The sequence below is a fragment of the Chrysoperla carnea genome, chromosome 4 (assembly GCF_905475395.1).
Source record: "Chrysoperla carnea chromosome 4, inChrCarn1.1, whole genome shotgun sequence".
Taxonomy (NCBI): domain Eukaryota; kingdom Metazoa; phylum Arthropoda; class Insecta; order Neuroptera; family Chrysopidae; genus Chrysoperla; species Chrysoperla carnea.
In genome coordinates, this window is record NC_058340.1 from 22,371,597 (window position 1) to 22,394,202 (window position 22,606).

At 28.7% G+C, this 22,606-nt stretch overlaps 1 protein-coding gene and 1 non-coding gene across 3 annotated transcripts in view; one reads left to right on the plus strand and one right to left on the minus strand.

Moving 5' to 3' along the window:
• LOC123298429 (tyrosine-protein kinase Src64B) overlaps positions 1-22,606 on the minus strand; it is a 93,188-nt gene that overhangs the window by 60,662 nt on the left and 9,920 nt on the right. The window contains exon 2 of one of the 2 annotated variants that reach the window (XM_044880424.1): positions 5,217-5,327. The gene's annotated coding sequence lies outside the window, so the exon portion shown is untranslated. Of the gene's footprint in view, positions 1-5,216; positions 5,335-22,606 lie in introns of those variants that run through there. The other variant, XM_044880425.1, reaches the window with a different exon arrangement.
• On the plus strand, positions 19,927-19,997 carry Trnag-acc. The gene has a single exon. It is a non-coding gene; the product is annotated as a tRNA-Gly (tRNA).

Here is a 22,606-nt window from a genome sequence, read left to right on the forward strand (position 1 = left end):
ATATCATTCATTATTTAAACATATGAAAAGCATAGCAGTTATTTAAAGTGGTTCGTTTTTATATACAGATAATTCTGAATTGAGGAAAAATAGCCGTGGTTAGCCGTGTGGAGTGTCGTAACAAATTACCAACAATTAGACTGAAGTTAGGTGCTTATGATATCGAAAAAACCATTTAAGTCGAAAATAGTCTCATAATTTTTTTGATTTAGGTATAAGTATGCAGGATCATTTTTAAAAAAGTATCCTAATTGTCACAAACAGAATGAAAAATCAAAACGCAAAGACACATCTTTATAATCAAACACAAACGGTTCATCTTTGTCACTAAAGTAAGTTGACTTCTTACAACATTCAAACCGCAAAAAAACTTTTAGATTTGTGGGTTTTTCCAAAATAACTTTTCAAAAAAGGAATGGAAAATCAAACTCGCGAAAACACGTCTCTGCTCATTTTTGAAGGGATTGAAAATACAGTATATATAGAATTCTTTATACAGTTACGTCCTATAGGCAAACACGGGCTAACTTTGTTTTTTTAAATACAAATTTTTTAATTTTTTGTTCTCACCAAAAAATAAAAATTGCTCAAAAAATATTTAGTTTCATTAACAAAACAGATTTGAAGCCTGTTTGATTATGAAGATATTTTCTTTTCATTTCAAAATTTGCCTAAAAAGTCAACACGTACGTGTTTTCAGTTTTTTGGATTTGAAATACGGCTTAATAAACTACATAATTTATTTTTTAAAATTAAGATAAAATTGATTGTGATTTTTCAATAATTAACATAGTAGAACCTTTTTTTTTTTTAATTTTTCAACCACGAATGCATTATAGTAAATATTTGTGCGTCATAGCTTAATAAAATGTTTCATAATTAAATTTATAATAATATTTGATAATAAATTAACATAAAATTTTTTATGAGTGAATTTATTATTACATCAAGCGTCATTATAAGCTATTTGCACGTGGAATTTACAGAACAGCGATGCAGTTAATTTTGGAACCAACTGATTATTTTTATTATTAGTTAATAACATGTGATTAACGATGCAATCACATTATATGCACCACTTACTGATTTATATCAAATGATCATTAATTAATACAATTTCTCCGTTTTAAACTCAAGCATGAAAACGTCTTCTTCTTCCTCAATAAATTAATTACTATTTATTTATTAAAATATCATCGATTTCACTAAATATACAAATGAAAAAAAAAACTTAATAAAAACGCATACTGCACATCGATCATGATTAGGTAATTAAACGACACTCGATTATTTTATAATCAATCCTACAATGACATCAATCAATATTCAAAGATTTAAATCAATTTCTAAAATCTGTAGTCTATAACTAAAAACATTAAATATATATTAATTGAATATTTAAAATCCGTTAATAATTAAATATTGCTGTTTTTACTTTACGCTTTTATGGTAATTATAATTATTTATTACAATAGGTAATTATTAATTAATTAATGTCGTTAGGTATCCATTCGGACTCTCTGATACAATGTTGTAATACAATTGAATTCTTTTCAAAAGTACTTCCTAAAGAATAAACATTTTAAGATACCGTAACAAAAAAATATTTCTTTAATTTGAGTTAATTATGTAGAGATATATCGAGATATGGGTACGGGGTAATTTTGGGAATTTTTTTTCTTTTCTTGGTTTGCTGAATCGAGATTTTAATGTTATCAAGTCGAAATAGCAACTAACAATTTGATGTAGGAAAATTGGGTAGGGGGCAGTCGTGTACCTTTGATTATTTAGAAAAAATTTTGTTGTGAAAGCACACTAAAATAATTACATAAAAAATTTATTACCTAGCTTACCATTTTACTATTTGGATCAACAAATTTTAGATCAACTGTATTTATAGTAGCTAAAATTTAATTAAACTGCAAATTGTACTGTCCCAAAGTGAATTTAGAAGTAGTATTAATGAAACATCAAAATTGACATAACTTTTCCAAATATTGTAGAAAGTTGGAAAAAACACTACTATTATGGCCTTTCCCTCATCAAAGAGTGTTATCGATTTCAAGTTATGAATACTTTTTTCTAAACAATTCACAGGACTCAATTGATTTATTGGATAAGTATATACAAATTTTGCTAGAAATTGATGAAAAAATAGCTTATATGCAAAAACTGAGCATTAAATTGTGGAATCGTGTGAACTACATGTATTTGAAGACACGAACTGAGAATTTTACATTCGCAAGCCATCGAATAGATACAGTCTTTAAAATATATAAGAAGGTTTAAAATTGACATAACAATGAAAGAGTTAAGTCTTGAAGCCTGATAATAGACGATTTACAATAACTTCACAAAAGCTTACAATGCAGCCCATAGCTGTCATATTCCTCGAAAAATAGGTTGCCGTTGTTCTTCCTTGTGCGATCATTACCACTTGTTCAAATGCCAAAGCAAAAGTAAGAAAATAAAAACCCATGATTCAAATCTATCTTCAGAATAGGTTGAGGACAGTCGAAAGAGTTTCAGATCAAAAGCATTCCAAAATGCATAAAGTATGTCAAATAATCCCATTCTTACGGTTTTACCTGTGTAACAAATATAGAAAGTATTGTATACTTGTATAGAAGAACACAAAAAACAATCATAGTCGTGTTTTTTTGTATATTTGCAATAAACATTTCTTTGATGTTTATTTATTTTAATTTTAAAATGTAACAAAGCAAAAAATGTTTATTTCTTAATCTGGTTTTTCTGTAAATCAGAATAAAATACAAACAACAAATTTTAATCATATTATTTTAACAAAAAAAATTTCTTAGCATTCCAGTAATCAAGTCGTTCGAACCATATACGTCATGTCTCTGACGAATTGTTTTATTTATATTTTTAATATTTTAACCAATCAACAATTATTTTACGCATACACAAAAATAAAAAATCATGAGCAATAGATCCCCTTCACCATGGTCATATTTACCCTTCATTTAATGATTCTTACTATTTATTGTTCCCGACTGAAATCATATTAGCGAATATCCGGAAATGGAGCTATTGCTTTTGTACTGATGATGGAATTTTGAAAAAATTTCTTCAATTGTTCATCGATCCTACTCAACAGATGTTAAAATCGATCATCGTTAAAGTATCTATGTTTTTATATGTCAGTACCCTCTTTAGTTGTCGCAATTTAAGTCCGATTTGAATAAAATTTTATATCAAGAAGGTTTTTGTGAATAGAAAGGACAAGTTCGTTAATGAGAAAAATCGACCGATAAAGAAGGGGTGGGGGAGAGAAAAAAGTACTCTAGTGATTTTTCTCTAGACGCTTAGTTCACAAAATAAAAATTATGAAAAATTAAAAATGCAATATTCGATTGTATGAAAAATGTGTAATTTTTTCCAATCTCTGAAGGAATTCGCTTAGCTTTCGCAGCAGATGCGCTACGAATTTTTTTTCTATTCATTAAATTTTCAACCCGGTCGCGGTAGCTCAATTTGGAAAAGCTTTGAAGGTTTACAAAGCTTTATAATGAGCAAAAGTTCGTCACCTTTCCACATTAAAATAACGAGAGGGAACTGGCAACTTGGTACTTCCAAAAGGCATTTCCTTAACATTTACTCAACTTATATAAAAATTTTTAACCCAGTAACTCAATTTGGAGAAACTTTGGAGGCCCACAAACTTCAATAACAACGGAAATCCATTATATTTCGATACCAAATGGAGTGAAAGTTCGGGAAAATTTATACTACCAAATACCTTCAAAACAGTACATATGTCTATATTTTCAGAGGATATAACTAAAAATATCATTAAAATTGATATCACATTGCATTGTACAGATTTTTTTTAAAGGTTTTTAATTAATTTAAAAATAATATATAATGAAGTATTGTTAATTAATTAACATTAATACCACAAGCAATTGTTTATATTTTTTTAAATGAAATAAAAACAAATTATAAAATTGTTTTTTTGTATTCAAATGTCCTTAGTTTATAGAAATTTGGGTGTGGATTTTCATGGATAATTTAAATTGTTTTTTAATACAATAAAATAAATATTGACAATTATCATAATTTCTAATGTAAATAATTTAAATGATATTGGGCGATGACCGAAAAAATTACTTAAGTAGGTAGTTATTAACAGGATATATTATCAATGACATAAATTCTATTGAAGGCCGAAATGGTACATTGCATTTTGAGTTAAACGAAAAGTATTTATTACTACCCAAAAGTTACAATGAAACAAATTTTTGCTTTTTTAAGGGTGTATGAGCATGACAACAATGTTTAAAGGCTCAGATTTTTACTCAAAGAATATGTGGTTAAAATTTTAGCTTAGAATCATATCAAATTTCATTGAAAATCGATATAAAATACATTGCTCTTATGGAGATATCTCAAAGAAGACATATTTTGAAAGTTTTTGATAATTTTCATTTGGAGCGAATGAAAACAAATAAAAAAAAACTTTTAATAGGAAATGACATTTTAGCAATGACATAGAAAAAAAAAAAGCGTCCCCATCCATATAAGGAATGTACGGGCAGGGTATATTTAGGGTTGAAATTATTTTTATCTTATTTTCAACTTTGATGATGAATTTTATTATAACTTCATGAATGTGGATGAAAAATAAGAAAAAAATTTCCAATATTCGCCTTGGTTTTCAAAATATTGAAAGCTGAGTAATTAAATAAAAATTTCAATTTTCGATATTTTGAAAATTACCTACTCCAGATATCGAAAAATTTTATTGTAACTTTTAATCTTATATTGTCAAGTTATAGCATAATTTACCATCAGAATTGTTCATACACGCTCTTACATCCTTAAGAAAAATAAGGTTTTAACAATGACTAGAGTGAAGAATTAATGATAATTAACATATGCAAAAAAAAAACTTTCAAAACTTCCAAAAGCCTCCATTTTTCTTTTAATTCGCGATGTATTAGTAAAACAGATAATTTTGTAAGTTGCTTCCAGCAGTTAAAAAGTTATTGAATTGGTTTTATGTTAATTTGTCAAACTCTGGGAAAATAGAAGACGTAACTGTTTTCATCTATTACTTTCAATTTTTTGTCAAACTCTGGGAAAATAGAAGAAGTAACTGTTTTCATCTATTACTTTCAATTTCAAAAATAATTTCGCAAAAATAATTCACCATCTTAATGTAAGTTAACAATAATTTATTATCGACTTACTTTTAACAAGAAGTCAAACATTAGTGTTTTTTACACATAATGAATGCGTTTGATGTATCTATCATTCACAGACTTGAAAATATTCGATGTAATCCAGGTTTTTTCCCCGTTCTGAAAAATAAATAATAAATCGTTATTTTAAATGGATTCGTGATTAAGTGATTGCTAAATAAGCTATCGATGGGACGTTAAATAATCGAACAAAAGTTTACATAATTAATAACTATATGTCTTGGTGAATTAGTTCATTATGGCCTTTTTTGTAAAGTATAGATTTTCACGTCAAATTTCACATGGTTTTAATAATTTTTTGCAATTGATGGATAAAAACGAAATCCTGTTTAGAAATTTGAAAGACGAAATGAATTTGGAGAAATATATCTCGAATATCATTCTAATCCGTTAAAAAAGAATTTTATTTTCAGTCGTATATTAAAAAGTACGTCAATAAAATAGTATTCTAGACAAGCAGTAAAATATCCATGAATTTTCTAGATTGATAATAATAATACGTTTTATGAAAGGGAAAACCAAAAGTTGTGTATACAGAATGCGGGCTCAAAACGATCAATAAAACAGCCCTAGACACACATACAAACACAAATACACAATATAAATACTTATTGTGAGGGTACACAACACAATTTCACTGGAATATTTGTTTGTATATAGAGTGGCGCCAAATATAGTAGACAAAAGTAACTAGTCAAACACGGATAGATATTCCTTCATAGAGGAACAAATGTGGAACGACGAGTTGACAAAAAATCGTGAAAGTGTATGACCTGCAATATACTCAACGGTCGACGAGGAAGGAATTTGGGAATCAATGCATATGCTGCTAGCGATGTTTACCAGATCATCTAGATTTTTTTCTGTAGAAAACAGATTCCATGGGAGTATTCATGGTTGGTCATAGATAAATTTAGAAGCATCATACATAATTCATTTCTGAACATGAAAGGTTAAATTGACATGGTCAATAACGCTAGATTGTCGGAATACAAAAGGAGGAGATACTTTCGAAAAGTATCGAAGCGGTAATCGGAAAAAATAGACCGAAAAGTAGACCAAAAATTTTATGGACCCGGAGTATTGTTGTAATTACAAGTTGGTTGGGTTGAGTTTGTCTACTATAGAGGATTTGGTTGGGTTCTGAAGTTTTTAGATCTTATTTTTAAGTTTTATCCAAAGGTTATTTCGGTAAGAAATATTGGTCACAGAAAAAAATCAGATAAGGGTATTTTATATATAATTCGACCACTTTTACGTTTCCGCCCGTACGTCGTTGCATGTTAACTGCTAAAATTTAACTTGGAGAACGTGAAGTGATTAAATCAGTTCATGAGTTTTCAGATAGAAATATACGGTTAAACCGTAGAAAAAAGTTGAAAGCATAAAACATGAGCATTTTGTGAAAGCAAATCTCTAGGACTGACCGGTATCAAAGATACTGGAGGTATAAAAGAGAGAAATTTAATATGCTGCTATGTTGTAATACTTCTGTGGCCGGTATAACCAAACCAGACACGTTGGAAGCATTCTCGAAAATTAAAATCCATAAAATTGTGAACAAAAGGGAGGATAAGTGAGGGCTATAACGCAGTAGTCTTTGTTTTTAAAATTGAAATCAGTGAAGTGAGCGATTATCTGCTAGTTTGTATAAATAGTGACATCTATGAATACTGAACGAAACTATTATGACATTAAAGTGTTACGACCTACACAAACTTTCATGTGCTTTTTCCTCACCTGTATTTTATAGTTTTATTTTCGCAACTAAAAGCCTTCGCCAAGGTTTCACTTATCTTTATCTCAAACAAACAGACAGACAGGCTTACTTTTGCATTTATAATACTGTTTATAAAAAAGTATTGAATTGATATGAAACTAGCAATAAATCCAGTAGGTATTCAATAAAGTATATTTCTGTCAATGTTGATTGTTTAGACTATCAAAGAACTTTGTTCAATTTTATTGATAATGTAAACAGAGTTTTAGGAAATGCTCAAGTGAAATAAGTGCCACCCTATATTTGTATATGAGTGAATATTGTACCCTTCTTGATCGCATCTTTTTCATGTTATGTCGTGATGTTATAAAATAAATACCTTATATTTAACTTTTCAAAACTACTACTACATTGTACATTACATGGTAATGGTATGAAGTATAAAATAAAGTATGGTATGGTAAATGGTTTAGTGTTTTTGTTGTAGACTGAATGGCTGCTACCATGTGCTCAACATGTGACTTATAAATATTATTACTTCTACCAACCATATAGCTATTAGCTACATAGTCAAGTCACATAATATTATATATTTTATTTATTTAAATTAGTATGCTTTTTTCTGTAAATTATTGTGAGAATTTTAATAAATGGCAACAAAGGAAATTAAATTATTTTTATTTATTGTTCTTGTGTTTTTAAACAATTTATACAAAAATTTAAATTACAGTTAAAACCATTCATAGTAATTTGGGTTTATATGATGCCAAACAAATTAAAAGAAGAACTGGATTTTAATTGTATTTAAAATATCTTCCAGGATTCAGTAATTTGAAGAAATGCTTTTCAAGACAATTTACGTTAAAAACAATTCATTTTCTAATATTCCATTTTCGAACATATAATTTCAGATAAGTAAATGGAAAAAATAAAAGTATAGCAATTCGCAAAAAATAATTAAAAACAAAAATTATTGATGACTTTGTTAACAATAGCCTTGCCTGTTTTCGCATTAGGTGGTTCGCAAAATTCTGAGATTGACAAATATATGACGATTGTAAAATAACATTGATAAGGTTTTTGATTAGTACCAGTTCTTGATAACGAAGACTGAATGTACTTGCTATTTCGCTAGAATGATAGCGTGTTACAGAATGTATGTATTGATTCCGCCGTCAATCTGTTTCTCGATTTTCGAGCAGGCAATAGTTGATGGAGTGTACTCGGCGGATTTGCAAGAAGAAGAAGAGTCATCAAAACTTCAAAATGTCGAGAACTAATGTGTGAAATTTCATCCAATTTTATCACATACCGCTTTAAAGTTGATACTAACAATCGTTTTTTTCCTTATTCGTGCGTATGGGGGCTGAACAAAAAAAAACTGAGTGATACCAACCGACTGACCAACACTTTTTTTATGATTTAATTTCTTGAAATATGAATAGTATTCTCAATGAGTCCAATATCTTGTGGTTACGGTGTGCGCTTCTCATGCGAAAAGAGCATACTTCCTACGGGTGTCCCATAAAACCTCTCGCTATTTTTTTAAAGGATATATAGCTCTATAGACAAGTTCCAACTAACTAGCTTTTCGAATCACTCGCTATGAAAAAACTGGGCCTACGTGGTTCCCGAATGCATGAACTTTATCAGCCATCTGGAGATTAGTAGCTCTTTTTAACAAATTAGTGCGGATCTGATAATAACTTAAATGCTAATTTAAATTCCTATATAGGCAAATTTTAAATGTATTTTGTCCGTAAATTTTCACAGTTCCATTTAATTAAGAGTTTTCTAATTTTATAAACTTCTCAGAGTTATTAAGTAAACAATTATAATTGGAAATAAAAATAGAGAACAACAAATCCTGTTAAAAATGAGAGTTCGTTCTAAATTATGAGAAAGATAAAATTTAGTTCAAAAGTATTAGTTTTTTAATATTTATATATTTGTATAGAAAATTATTTGAAAGTTTTCGTTCAAATTCATCTTATTTTATCCCGATTCGAGCATAATGTTTTTTACACTTAAATAAGTTTTACTGTATTTATATCCAAAACTAAAAATAAATAAATTGGATGTTTTTATTTTATAACTTCATTAAAAAAGTACTCTTCAACTTATATAACATTAACAGTCAAACAACAACCTACTTAAGTCAATTTACATACTGCACCACTGACTAATCAGATAAATTTTAATTGTGTGGGCGTTTTTTAATGTGTTGATTATAGGTTAAGAAAATTATATGAATACATAAAATACATATTGAGATTGTAATTGCATTTATTAAAATAGAATTGTAATTTTATGAAAAACAAGTGAGAACAAATAAATTACATGTTTAATTTTAAATTAATTTGCTATACTGATTATTCGCATAACCGAGATTTACATAAATGACCGATTTGTAACCCGAAAAAGGGTCATTGGCTACAAACTATGTACTGAAAAAACTAAATTACTGGAATTTGTTCAAGGAATGTTAATGAGATAATATTCGAGCTCACAATTACTTCAAGAAATAACGGTTCGTTGTTTGTCTTGACCGAGAATTGATTGTGGTTACCATTTGAACAAAATTTCGTTATTTTGCCAAAGATTCATAATAAGTGAAATTTACAAAATTTAAAAAACCCCTGACAAATTCCCCTCAAACAAAACTAAAAAAAATGAAAATTGGTTCATCCGTTTAGGCGCTACCATGCCACAGACAGACACAGACAGACACATACACACAGACACACAAACACAGCGGTCAAACTTATAACACCCCTTTTATTTAATTGGGGGGTTGAAAATATTGGTAGTCACCAAAAGTTTCCATTTAAGAATGTACGTGCGCCAGGGCAATTTTCGATAATGATGTTGGGCTAAGTCAAAATTAATTTTAGGGAAGGTTGCCTGATTATTTAAATAAATAAATGACATGAAAAATAGGCATATTTAGCATTGGTTTTATGGGAAGACGGTAGATGGATGATATGTTTTCATAGATTTCTTTAAAACTAATCGGTGGAAAAAAAAACTGTTTAAATTTCATTAATAAATCATTGAGGATGTATGAGCACGGTAGTGGGGACACAAAATTAAAAAATATATATTTTAAATTTTGATGGTTAATTATTATGTTATAACTTAACAATATAAGACGAAAAGTAAGAGTAAAATTTGTCGATACCTGAAGTAATTTTCAAATTACCGAACATTGAAAATTTTGTTTTATTATGTAGCTTTCGATATTTCGAAAACAAAGGCATATATCGAAAAATTTTATTCTTATTTTTTTTACATTCATGAAGCTATTTTAAGTTCAACAAAATTTATCATCAAAGTTGAAAATAATGTACAAATAATTTCAACCACATGCTCGTACTACCTTAAGTATTGCATTATTTATTTTCTCTTAAGAATAATTAAAAATTAGCTAATGGAATAAATCAAAAATTGGGGAGGAGGAACTTGCTTAATAGCAATAATTATTATTAATATCTAAGGAATTAGTGGAGCAATCAAGAAAGTTTCATTTTGAGCGTCAATAAACCATATACAAATCTATTTATATCAACACTTATATAAAACTTAAGTGACCTCACTTAACCTTTTTTGAAAGAAGAGTATGAATGGAACAAATTCGCATAACTTTTTTTCTAGAAAAGATAAGTTTTTGTAAATGAGATAAGAGAGTATTATTTGAAATAACTCGTTTTGTATATAAGTGTTCAAAAAAAAAAGTTGAGATAATACTTATATGTATCTATGCTAAAACTGTGTATCGAATACAAAAAAGAGGGTTCGGTATATTATATTATGAATGGATGTATACGAACATGGATCTATCTGGACCATGAAGATGTAATGAGATAATGCTTTCAGAGTAAGGAACATCAAAGAATTGTTTGAAGCGACAAGCATAACAAACGGTATCGGTGTGTTCAATTTATTACATTTAATCAATAGATGAGGCTAGAATGAAAATATCTCAATGTTTGTGTGTGGCTTTTAAGAGTGCCAAACCGCAGATAATGGGAAGGTTTGATAAATTAAATATGTTGACTAACGAAATCGAAAACTATAATAATATAGCTAAAATCTGCCTGACTTGCGATTACGCAATTTGTGCATATTGGTAAATTATTTTATGTAATTACAATGGTATCTCGATAACTCGAACCTTGTTCAGTCGTAATCCTCAGTAAGTCGAAATAAAATACCATTTCTTTCCGCTGAACGCTTAAACAAGAGATATCTCGAATTATTTAGACTTTGTAACTTGAACAAAATATTATTTCCTTGATAAATTGATAGTAAAGATTTATATTCTGTAACTCGAATTTCGAAGAGCAGACTCCGGAAATTTTAATAATTAAACTCTCTGTATCTTTAACTAGTTATCGAGGCTCCACTGTAATAATATTCTTACACGTAGAAAAAGTTCCCATTTAATATCTGTGTCTCTTGATGGGGGCTAATCATTTACAAATTTTATTTGCAATTTTAGTATAAAAGAAAGGAGTTTGTAATGCAGGAAAATCGTGATATTAAAATTAGAAGGGAAATATCCATTATGAGTACCTTCGAAAGAAACAACAGCAAAAAAATAATAAATTGTCTCGGCTTTTGAATTTCCTAGAGTGATTGGGACTCAAAAGTCAAGGAAATTTAGCCCATTCGTCTCTTAGATGAATATAATTCCCTAAGAAATTGTCTGAAATTGATCAATCATTAACCTGTTGGGAAAAATCAAAACTTTTTCTCGGAATTTGCTAAAATATGATATATAGAATAATTTTAATAAAAAAATTGGGTTAATTTGACGATTGATTGAATAATTTCTATGTCATCCAAAATACTGTATTGAGCGAGCTTTTCGGTCGTATCTTGAGAAGAACAGTTTTTCGTCAAACAAACTGAATATTTTTATCGTTTCATTTTTAGAATATTTCGATATATCGAAGAATGAACTTTCTCTTTAAAAATCTAAATTGCTGGGTATGATAGTCGGTTTAATATCAAGCCATATTTTCGCTTTCATTTCTACCATAAAATGGCATTTTATTGGAGGAGAAGGTTGAAACATTTAACAATAAGTGTATTTTTAATTGTTCTATTTCAAGTATGATGTAATTGAATATAGTAAGTTATTATTAACAATAATTAAGATAATTATTATAAACATCTGTTTTAATTACATTAATTACCACTGTAATCTCTTGTATTAATTGTAACCTATTTACTGTGATTTGTTTATAATCTCTATCAGTAAAATGATCTCAATAATAACTTAAATAATTACTAAAATTAATATTCGGCTAAGTCCCGCTTTTGAAGATGTGAGAAAAAAAATTTCGGAAATCTTCTCAGGTCAAAATACCTTATTTAGTTTTTCTAACGCTGTACTTTGTTCCTTCCTAACCAGGATTTAGATGCAACCCTTAATGTTTTAAACTAGATCTTCCATTTTGGTGGAATAATGTTTTGTTCGGTAATTCTTAGGAAAGCATTCAAATATTAGTCTTATGAAAATCTCCGGCTATTTGATGATTATAGCAAAAAACTTGGACGTTTGTGCACCGGAGCACTAGAATATGAGTTAGAAAATACATCATTTATCTAAAATTGAGCCCCAGCAGGGAGTAGTCACTTTTTAAAAACATCGCAAACCGAACATCGAGAAACGTTAAAAATTTATATAGAAAAAAGTAGGTGTAAACTTGAGTACGTATATGTAATAACTACTTAAGATATCGAGATAAAACTTTTGTAATTTACTTTTTATCATTTAAACTGTATCTCACGAAGATTCGACTATAGAAATCCCGACAATTATTCAAAATAAATTTGCATTAATTTGTATAGACTTTCGCAAATCTTATTGATTAAGGCAAAGAAAGACAACAAACCCTGATTAGTTTGCTCGTGTTTATAATAAAAAATAAGATCTTCAAACCTGTAAAATACATATTCACAGTTGCCAGATTTGCTCTAGTAAAACCACATTTATCTCTAGCTAAAGCTCGACTCTTCTAAACATTTAGCTAGAGCAAATCCGGGCAACACTGTTCTACTATGTATCAGTAAACTTTTTTATCTTATCATGACTACGGACTCCTAAATTCTTATATATCTATCACAATAAACTATAAAGAATTTATAACAAAATTGTAATAAAATGAAATGAAAGCTTTTATCAAAAACACAAGACGTCTATAGTACAAAAAAAGAAGAAACTTTTAATTGAAAAAAAAAGTTCATAAAAAAAATTCGACACAGCAAAAAAAAGCGTGAATATCAAATTAAAATTTTTAGCACAATATTTTGATGAATAATATAATAAAACTAACAACATATTAAATCATATGTAATAAAATTAACAACACAAATAATATGGGTACATTATTTAATAACAGAAACCAATCATAACAACAATAGCATATTGAAAAAATTTTACGGGTTTTTTTACGGTCTAGACTTGCGACTACTTAAATACGTTTACTTACGTATTGTAAAGAAAATTTTATGGTAAAAAACCAGAGAGGAGTAGAGATTCATCACTGAAGTCATATTTCTCCTTCATTTAAAATTCCTTACTGATTTGATGCTTTTTATATTACAAGTGAAATTTATAAAATTTAAAAAACCCCCGATAAATGCGATTTATTCATTGTAAACCGATTTTTGGAAACTTAGCTATAAAATGTTCTCAATCAAGTCGGTTCGGCCGTTTAGGGGCTACGATGTCACTGAGGAATACACAGATGCAGATAAACACTTTAAACTTATAACACTCCTTCTTAAATCAATATCAAAGTGATGGTCAAGGACATCAGATGAGATGAAAAGGATACTTAGAGAGCTATCATTTTGGTGGGACAAATTTTTGGAAATGTTTTTTTTTGAAATTGAAATATTTTAGTTGACTTGGTTCACCAATGCATAAGTCTATATTTTCGGGGCAAATATGACTTAAAAACAGTAGATGTACGTTTTCTAATCTTATATGATAATATAATCAAAAAAATTTATTGGAAATGAAGAAATTTATTAAAATTTTTTTTGGAAGTTATTGACTCTGATTCTGTTTGTTCGTAGGTTAATTTTTTTCTAGAAAAGGTATCATACCTGTCGGTGGCATCATGTCATTAAGGTCAGACTATAAATTTGTTTTTATTATAAAAAAATAAACTTGTCTACTAGGAACAGTGCTGCGTATTAGTATTATGAACGTTTTGATAATAAAAGTGCAACTGTTTCAGAAACTAAAGTAAGTAAATTATCTTGAAAAGTGTTGAACGAAAGTAGATTTTTAACTTTCATGGCGCTGATGCGATCATACAGGTCGAACATACGAAAAGATAGTACTAACAAAAATGAAGGCTGCAATACGCTGTTTATTCACAGTCACAGCAAAATGTATACCACTGCAATCAAGTGGGATCTTTTAGAATTTTACATACATTGACTTTCCTCCAATCAACTTTTGGAGAGTATGTTGACCCACTATTTCCATTTTTTCTTAGGCCCTAGTCCCAGAAGTGGCAGTTACAAATAGGAAAATTCAGCTATTATTGAATTTTAAAAAAGAATTTCTATACTTTATTAATGTGTTAAAAAATTATGTTGCTTGTCATTACTTTGTAAATGACACTCACAGAATGACCGTATTAAAAGTATTATTTATTTTGAAAACAGCCCTTTAAAACATTCTTCATCTAAACATACTTATTTCCAGTTACGCGATGTTTCTGTAATACAGAGTTCATATTTTTTTCAGGGTTTAACTCAATGAAAATTATCGTCTCGTCAGTTCATATGTAATCAATTATTTACACTTCATTTCAAGAAAACTATACAATATATTTTATAAGTAATCGTTTGAAATAACAAATAAATGGGTACAATAACATCCAAACAAAAAATTAGTATAATAGTAAAAAAAGAAAGAAAGAAAACAAAGCATTACTCATAAAAAATGTACGAAATTTGCTGTTGATTGCCTCATTACACCAAATTTGATTCATTTTCATTTCACTACAATTTTTATTGTTTCGAAAAAAGCAGTTTTGTTCGTAAGTTCATTGGCCACTCGAGCAAAGATATGTATGGAAAATCTGAATTTTTAATAAGTACGAAAATTTCATAAGACAAAGATTCTTCTTATGTAATCAATTATTAAAAATTAAAATTAATTATTTATTTATTTCCAAATTTAAGAAAACCCTCGATTCGTGAGAAGCAAACACCTTCAAAAGTAACAAAACTATGTAAACATTTATCTCATTTTCCACTATTGTGTGTTGATAGACCTCCTTATTCATTACTCTCTGAACATTAAATCTTACATTAGAAAACAGCCGATGGTATTCAAGCGGGTGAAAAGATTTTCTTCATAGCACGAGATCACCTAGAACACTCTCTCATTAAGACTTCTTAAACAAAAAAACTAAATCAAAATTAGTTAATCCGTTTGGGAGCCACAGATATATGGAGATTGTGGTTAGTTGAGACTCCCTGGACACTGACTTAAATCACATACAAATTTCTAATCCTCTAGTTCAACTTGATGGAACTTAGTAGGTGTAAAAGTCTTTAAAAATCGATGAAGATGCTACAGACAGACACACAAATAGAGACATTAAGCGCATAAATAACACTTCTCTAAAACTAAAAAAAATAGATGATATTTTTAATTGTAATGAAAAATTTAAAGCGTGAATTAGTCGATATCTATCAAATCAGTTAATTTAAGGAATTGATGTAGATAGCACCCCACGCTTTGGATTATACATTACAATTAACATGAAAATCTACTTTTTAGTGCGCAATTAATTAATCGTGTTTTTTATTTCTCTTCGACTATCATTTATTTTGTTATTTTTTGATTTCGCTAAGTTAAAGATTGTATACTGGTAGCCCCCCCCCCAAAGTAGAATTTAAAAAAAATTCATGGTTAGCGGGCACCCTAGCCCCTAGAAAATTACAAGTAATACTGACAAAAATTTTAAAACCTTAAATTTTTATGATCATAATTTTTTTACATTTTTTAATTTTTTTATAAATATTATGGAATTTTCGGTCAATGTCTATACATTCTTGAAATATGAAAAATAGGTAATTTGTATGTCAATATTTGAATACATACACACACCCGTCTGGTGGTATATTCACATCAATTTTGACGCAATGCTGATACAGACACGAGTTGAAATATTTATATTGTTTATGTTTATGAGACTTATTGCATACAGATTTGATATAAAAAAAAACCGAATAATTTTAAAAACATATTATTTATCACAAAAAACATACTTTTTCAATTTTTTTGTAGTCTCTTAATTCTTATTACTGAAAATTGAAGATTATAGAAACATCCTTAAATATTATCAGTGTTTTAACCTCCAACAAAAAAAAAAAAAAGATGTCGAATTTGAAAGCGTCTGCTTTTGTATTGGTTAATGTATTAATGTATCTGTCTGTCAGAGATATTAGAGATCGTACATTTACATCTCAACAACTTAATCGATTGAGAGTATATTGACATAATATATTGTCAGGGGTCAGATATATGCTATCGAAACGGTGCAGTTTTACATGGTACTAAAATGAATTTACTAAAACTGAAAATTGTTATGTATTGTTATGAGTAACATTCATAATAAGAGTAATCACTAGCTAATTCTTACTGATGATGACTACTTAATAGTCGAAAATACGTATTTTAAAAATACAAAAAACTAATCTAGGAAATTGGGGCAAAATCGAAATTTATTTAGGAAATCTTTAGCACAAAAACGTATCTTTTCGAAACCGAATCAAATGTGATCTGTAAGCGACTTGATCACGGATGCTTAAAAAATGTTTATTATAAAAATATCAACCAATTTTTCCAAACCCCAATGGAAGCGGTACAAATTTGAAACTTTAATGTTTCTGACACTGATCAGAAACTCGCTATGTAAAATTTTGTACACTAGTTGTTCTGAAGGACGACGTTTTTGGACATATATTTCTAATATTAAATTTGTTTGTTCCCTGTATTTCAATAACAGTTATTTTTCTAAAATTATTTCTTTTTAGGTCATTCAGCATCTAATGAATCATTTAATGTAATTTGCGTCATTAACGTAATCTTTTCCTATTTTTCATCACTAATTTTTACCAACTGAGTGAAACATTTATTTATGAAAATATTTGCCAAAAAATATTCTTTTGACGTTACAAACGATGTTGTAATTAACTTATTTCTTTTGGCAATATATCTCGTGACTATTATTGTTTAAACAGGAAATTGTGTATCAAATTTTCAAGCGACTTAGATTATTTTTGATTCAAAAATAAATAAAATACAATGTATTAGGAAATTCTAAAACGACCTCTGTATATAGTATCATTCATAACAATGAAAAACTTTATAATTGCCGGAAGTTCTTAAGTTCAAAGGTATATAGTGACTTTATAGCATACAAAATTATTTTACTCAAAAAAGTTTGTGCTTAAAACTTGTGCTGAATGTATAAATTTTGAGATATCGCTAAAGAAGTAGGTCCTCAACCGTAAAAACGAACTTTGATGATGAAAGTTGAAAATAAGGTACAAATAATTTCCACCACAAGTCTAAACTTGCCATGGCGCTCGTACTACCTTAACAACAGGTAAATAATTCTTAAGCCAAAGGTCTCAATACTTAATTCAAAAAAATAAATATATAAAAAGTAAATATCACGGGACATCACCTTTTTGGCGAGTCTACCAAGCTTTCTCTCTACAACTTTTTTCGAAAGTGCTTGAAGAGCTGAGACAGTATTCGAATCCTGCGAATGAAATATTTACTTCTACCAAAAAAATATTTACTTGCTACCATGTTAAGCGTAATATTTCATATTTCGGCAAAGTATGCACAGAGGTAATAAATAATTTATTTATTTTCAAACAAAAAAGTCAATTAAACCATTAATAATAATGGCGTCATTGATATCATAAACTATGATGCCTTGTGCAGTGGTATTTTTTTAGAGTGAAAATTGTATTTTTTTAAAAATCTCATAATAAAACACCACACACACTTATGAATTCATTAACATTGTCTAGACGTAATTTCTTTTTACGCACATAAACTTGTGTATTAGTGTTTGTTTGTATGCATGCATGAAGATAAAAATTACTTAATTCATACTAATTGTTTAATTTAATATTATACTTTGTTAACTTTCTCATATCAATAATACACAATTGTAATTGTTAGTTGTAAGTAAAGTTTTGACCTTTTTTATGTTTTAATTTAAATGAATGTTTTTAGTATTCGTAAATCAGATTTTTGGTACATTTAATCTTATACGATTCATGCAAATCATTGTAATTAGATGATTATTGTCCTGTGACGACTTCATTAGCTTTCTAATCAAAAGTTTTTATATTCGTCCTGAAAATTAAAAACAATAAGAGCTCGACATTTTTAGCATTTTTCGCAAGATTCGAGTTAATGAAGCGTTTATCTAACAAATTTTTCTATGAATTTCATTCCACAAGACTTAAAGCCGAATTAGTGTATAAAGAAGAATGATTTAATTGCATGAAATTCCGAACAAGAGTTTCTTACACAGCGTGGGCGAAAAGATAGGATTTTTAAGGTATGTAATTGAGGTATTATTGTAAGATAGGGGTATATGTAATTGAGGTATTATTGAGGTATTTGATATTCAAGTTGAAAGAACTTCGAAATTAAGCACCCGATGAAAAGATAGTCTTTGACGTTACGTCTACTGCTTTTTTAAAAATTTTTTTACAATATTAATATTACTTCTTTGCATTTGAGTCGGTTAAAAATTTAGAGGAAAGTTAGAATCGATCAGGCAGCCTAGAAAGCAGCTGCAGCTAGTACCCACCCGCTTCGCTAGAAAATATAAAAAAAAATACCGCGTTATAGCTTTCACTTCTCTTATGACCCTATTTCATAATTTCATGGGTTCTATTTATTTTTTTTGCGGAAATCTTAGTTAAAAAAAATAAAATACTGCTCGTGTGAATCACTGATATTGTAGCTTTTATAATGTGCGTATAAACACTTTTGTGTAAAAATTCAACAACCTATCAAAATTTCAATTCAGTATAGCGACTATTTCTCTACTTTTTCGGGCCCAAACATATGGAATAATGAATAATCATAATCCATTCACCGAAAAGTTATTGATTTAAACTGGATAGGTGATATTTACCGCAGCTTGTTTAACAACTGTAATGAATAATGAAATAGGTTTGGATGATAAAAAGTTTAATCTAATAAACCGAATGTCTCATTATGTCTTTTGTATTCCCCGTTATAACATAAACTAAAGGTATAACATTACTTTTGGCCATTTATTATGAATAATGTTGAATAGAAAATGATCTAAGTATGTCTAGCTGTTTAATTTTTTTATCCTTTTTGTGTTAAGTTAAACAACCTGAAATTATTCGGCTTAATTATACGTTAAAGCAATAAACTAAGAGAACGAATTCAATGCCCTTTGATCGAGATCTATTATAAATTATAAACAGAAGCCCTTGATTCATAAAATTTTCATAAGCTTCAGAAAATGATAGGAGTGAAACTTGCAAGTGTCCTATATCGTGGTGTCACAAAAAACATAGGCATAAATTCTGCCTATGAGAGAAAAAAAGAGAGAAAAATTTTTTTCTCCAGATTTTGTCTATGTTTCACCAATGGTATAACAGGTGGCATAACGGTATGAAAAAGTTGATTTTAATCGGTTGGATTTTTATACCATGCATACATGTAATATGCAAGGTATACTAAGTTTAGTCCCAAGTTTGTAACGCTTAAAAATATTAATTTTAGGAAAAAAATTTTGGTATAGGTGTTTATAAAATCACCTAATTAGTTCATTTTCGGTTGTCTGTCCGTCTGTCTGCCAACACGATAACTCAAAACTCAAAAACGAAAAAAGATATCAAGCTACATTTCCATTTCAACACAAAAGAGCATCGTTGGTTCAGTGGTAGAATGCTCGCCTACCACTCGGGTGGTCCGGGTTCGATTCCCGGACAATGCATTAATTTTTTTTAATGGATTTCTAATCTTTAGAGAAACTTATGGTCAGCGCCAAAGGCGGAATCATTTTATCAATGGGCGGAATTTCCAATAATAATGGGTATGATCTTCAATAGAGTGAAGGAGTGGCTTGTTCGACCATGAGACGTACCCAACTCTTGACTATCCAGCCCGGTTTTCTGAATCAGATACCGTAGTTTATCTTCCTCTGTAAGATTATTTAAGTTGGAATATTCTATTTCCACGTTAACATTATTTGGCGAGAGTGCGCAACTTTTTATACCATGCATATATGTAATATGCAAGGTATACTAAGTTTAGTCCCAAGTTTGTAACGCTTAAAAATATTGATGCTATGAACAAAATTTTGGTTTAGGTGTTCACAAAATTACCTAATTAGTTCATTTCCGGTTGTCCATCCGTCCGTCTGTGGGCACGACAACTCAAAAACGAAAAAAGATATCAAGCTGAAATTTTTACAGCGTACTCAGGACGTAAAAATTGAGGTCAAGTTCGTAAATGAGCAACATAATCAATTGGGTCTTGACCTATGAGTCCGTAGAATCCATCTTGTAAACCATTATAGATAGAACACAAGTTTAAATGTAAAAAATCTTCCTTATAAAAAAATAAACAACTTTAGCTTGAAACATTTTTTCGTAAACATCGGTGTTTACCCGTGAGGACGCAAATTAGGCGTAAATTGTATAGTATGTATTATTATATGGGAATATCAGTTAAGTGTGGGTGGCATGTATGTATGTGTAATGTGAGTAATCAACATTGTCTATGCATGATATTTCAACAATTAACTCAGTCAATTGTTTGTTTTCACTTGTTTATGTTTCTTTTCCTATTGAAATAAGGCATACTGATTTTAAAATAATTACTGAATTTAAAATAATTTTTATACCATGTATATGAAATATACCAAGGTATGCTAAGTTTAGTACCAAGTTTGCAACGCTAAAAAATATTGATACGAAGCAAAATATTTTGGTATAGGTGTTCATAAAATCATCTAATTAGTCCATTTCCGGTTGTCTGTTTGTCTGTCGTCTTTCTGTCCGTCTGTCATCACGATTACTCAAAAACGAAATGAAATATCAAGCTGAAATTTTTATAGCTTGCTTAGGACGTAAAAAGTGAGGCGTAAATATAGAAACATAGATCAATTGGGTCTTGGGTCTTGTACTCCATTTTGTAAACCGTTAGACAGAACAAAAGTTTAAATGTAAAAAAAGTTCCTTATAAAAAAAGAAACAACTTTTGTTTGAAACATTTTTTCGTAAACGTAACTGTTTACCCGTGATAGTGCAAATTTTATAGTATTTATTATATGGGAATATCAGTTTATATGTATGCATGTGTAATGAGAGTAATCAACAGTAGAGTAATTCTAGTGGAGCAGTGATTTAATATGGTTAAGTTTTATAATTAAAGAATTGAAGTTTAATTTGATATACTTACAGGAATTCCCTTCAGATGCAAGCCATATGTCACCTCTACTTAAATATAACAAGGAAAAATATATCCGAAAGTCAGCCATCTTAACATAAACTCTTGAAAACTTTCCAGCTTTCATACCAGAAGATAGAAGCTTAGAAGAGTAAAACATTTACTTTTCTAATTTATACTTTGGAATAAATTGGAGGTTTTAAACAAATTTCCTATTTCTGATTTAAACAAAAAATTACTTTTTTAGCATTCATTTTAACCAAAAACATCAGATAAGAATTGTTGAAATTTAAGAAAAAGAAAGAACATTTATTACGTTTTCTAAAGTTCATCACAAATCATCATAAACTTTTTCCCACAATAAATAACATATTATTAAATTATTTTAATATTTTCTTCAACTATTTTAATAGTTTAAAAAGTCCACTATTACGCATTTAAAAAAACAAAAAAAGAATACGGAAATTATCTTTCTTTAAATTTATAATATAAATACTGTTTTTTAAATATTTTTTCATCTAAATATACTTAAAATATAATATGTTTATTAAAAATAATATATATATTTTTTTAGTAAAATATAAATAAAACAGGTTTTTAATTTAAAAAATTAACGGTACACTCAGTCAAACATACATAGAAGTATTACAAATACAAACTATGAAGGCGCTGAGCGGAGTTGAGTATAGAAAAAATTTTAATAAAAAAATACTTTTTAAGGTACAAGCTTTTATTGTACTAAAAAGGAGGAAATACTTTTATCTTTAAGTCTCTCATACCCAACTATTTGTAAAAGCTTGAGGCGGGTAATTTAAAATATCAAAAATGAATCGGAACGCCTCATTTACTCCACCTGCTAATTACTTTTCGATTCATCCTTGATATTAAGCGCCTCAAGCTTTTTACAAATAGTCGGGTATGAGTGACTTATAGATAAAATTATTTTCTACTTATTAGTACAATAAAAGCATGTACCCTAAAAAGTATTTTTTATTAAAATTTTTAATTTAAGACTAAAAAAATGTATTTATATAAAATACGGAAGCGATGGGAAAATCGGGACGGCGGAACCTTACCATGCATTCATGTCATCCAAGCTAAATGTGCATGCAAATTTCAGCTTAATCGGTTGAAGATATCTACTTCACAATT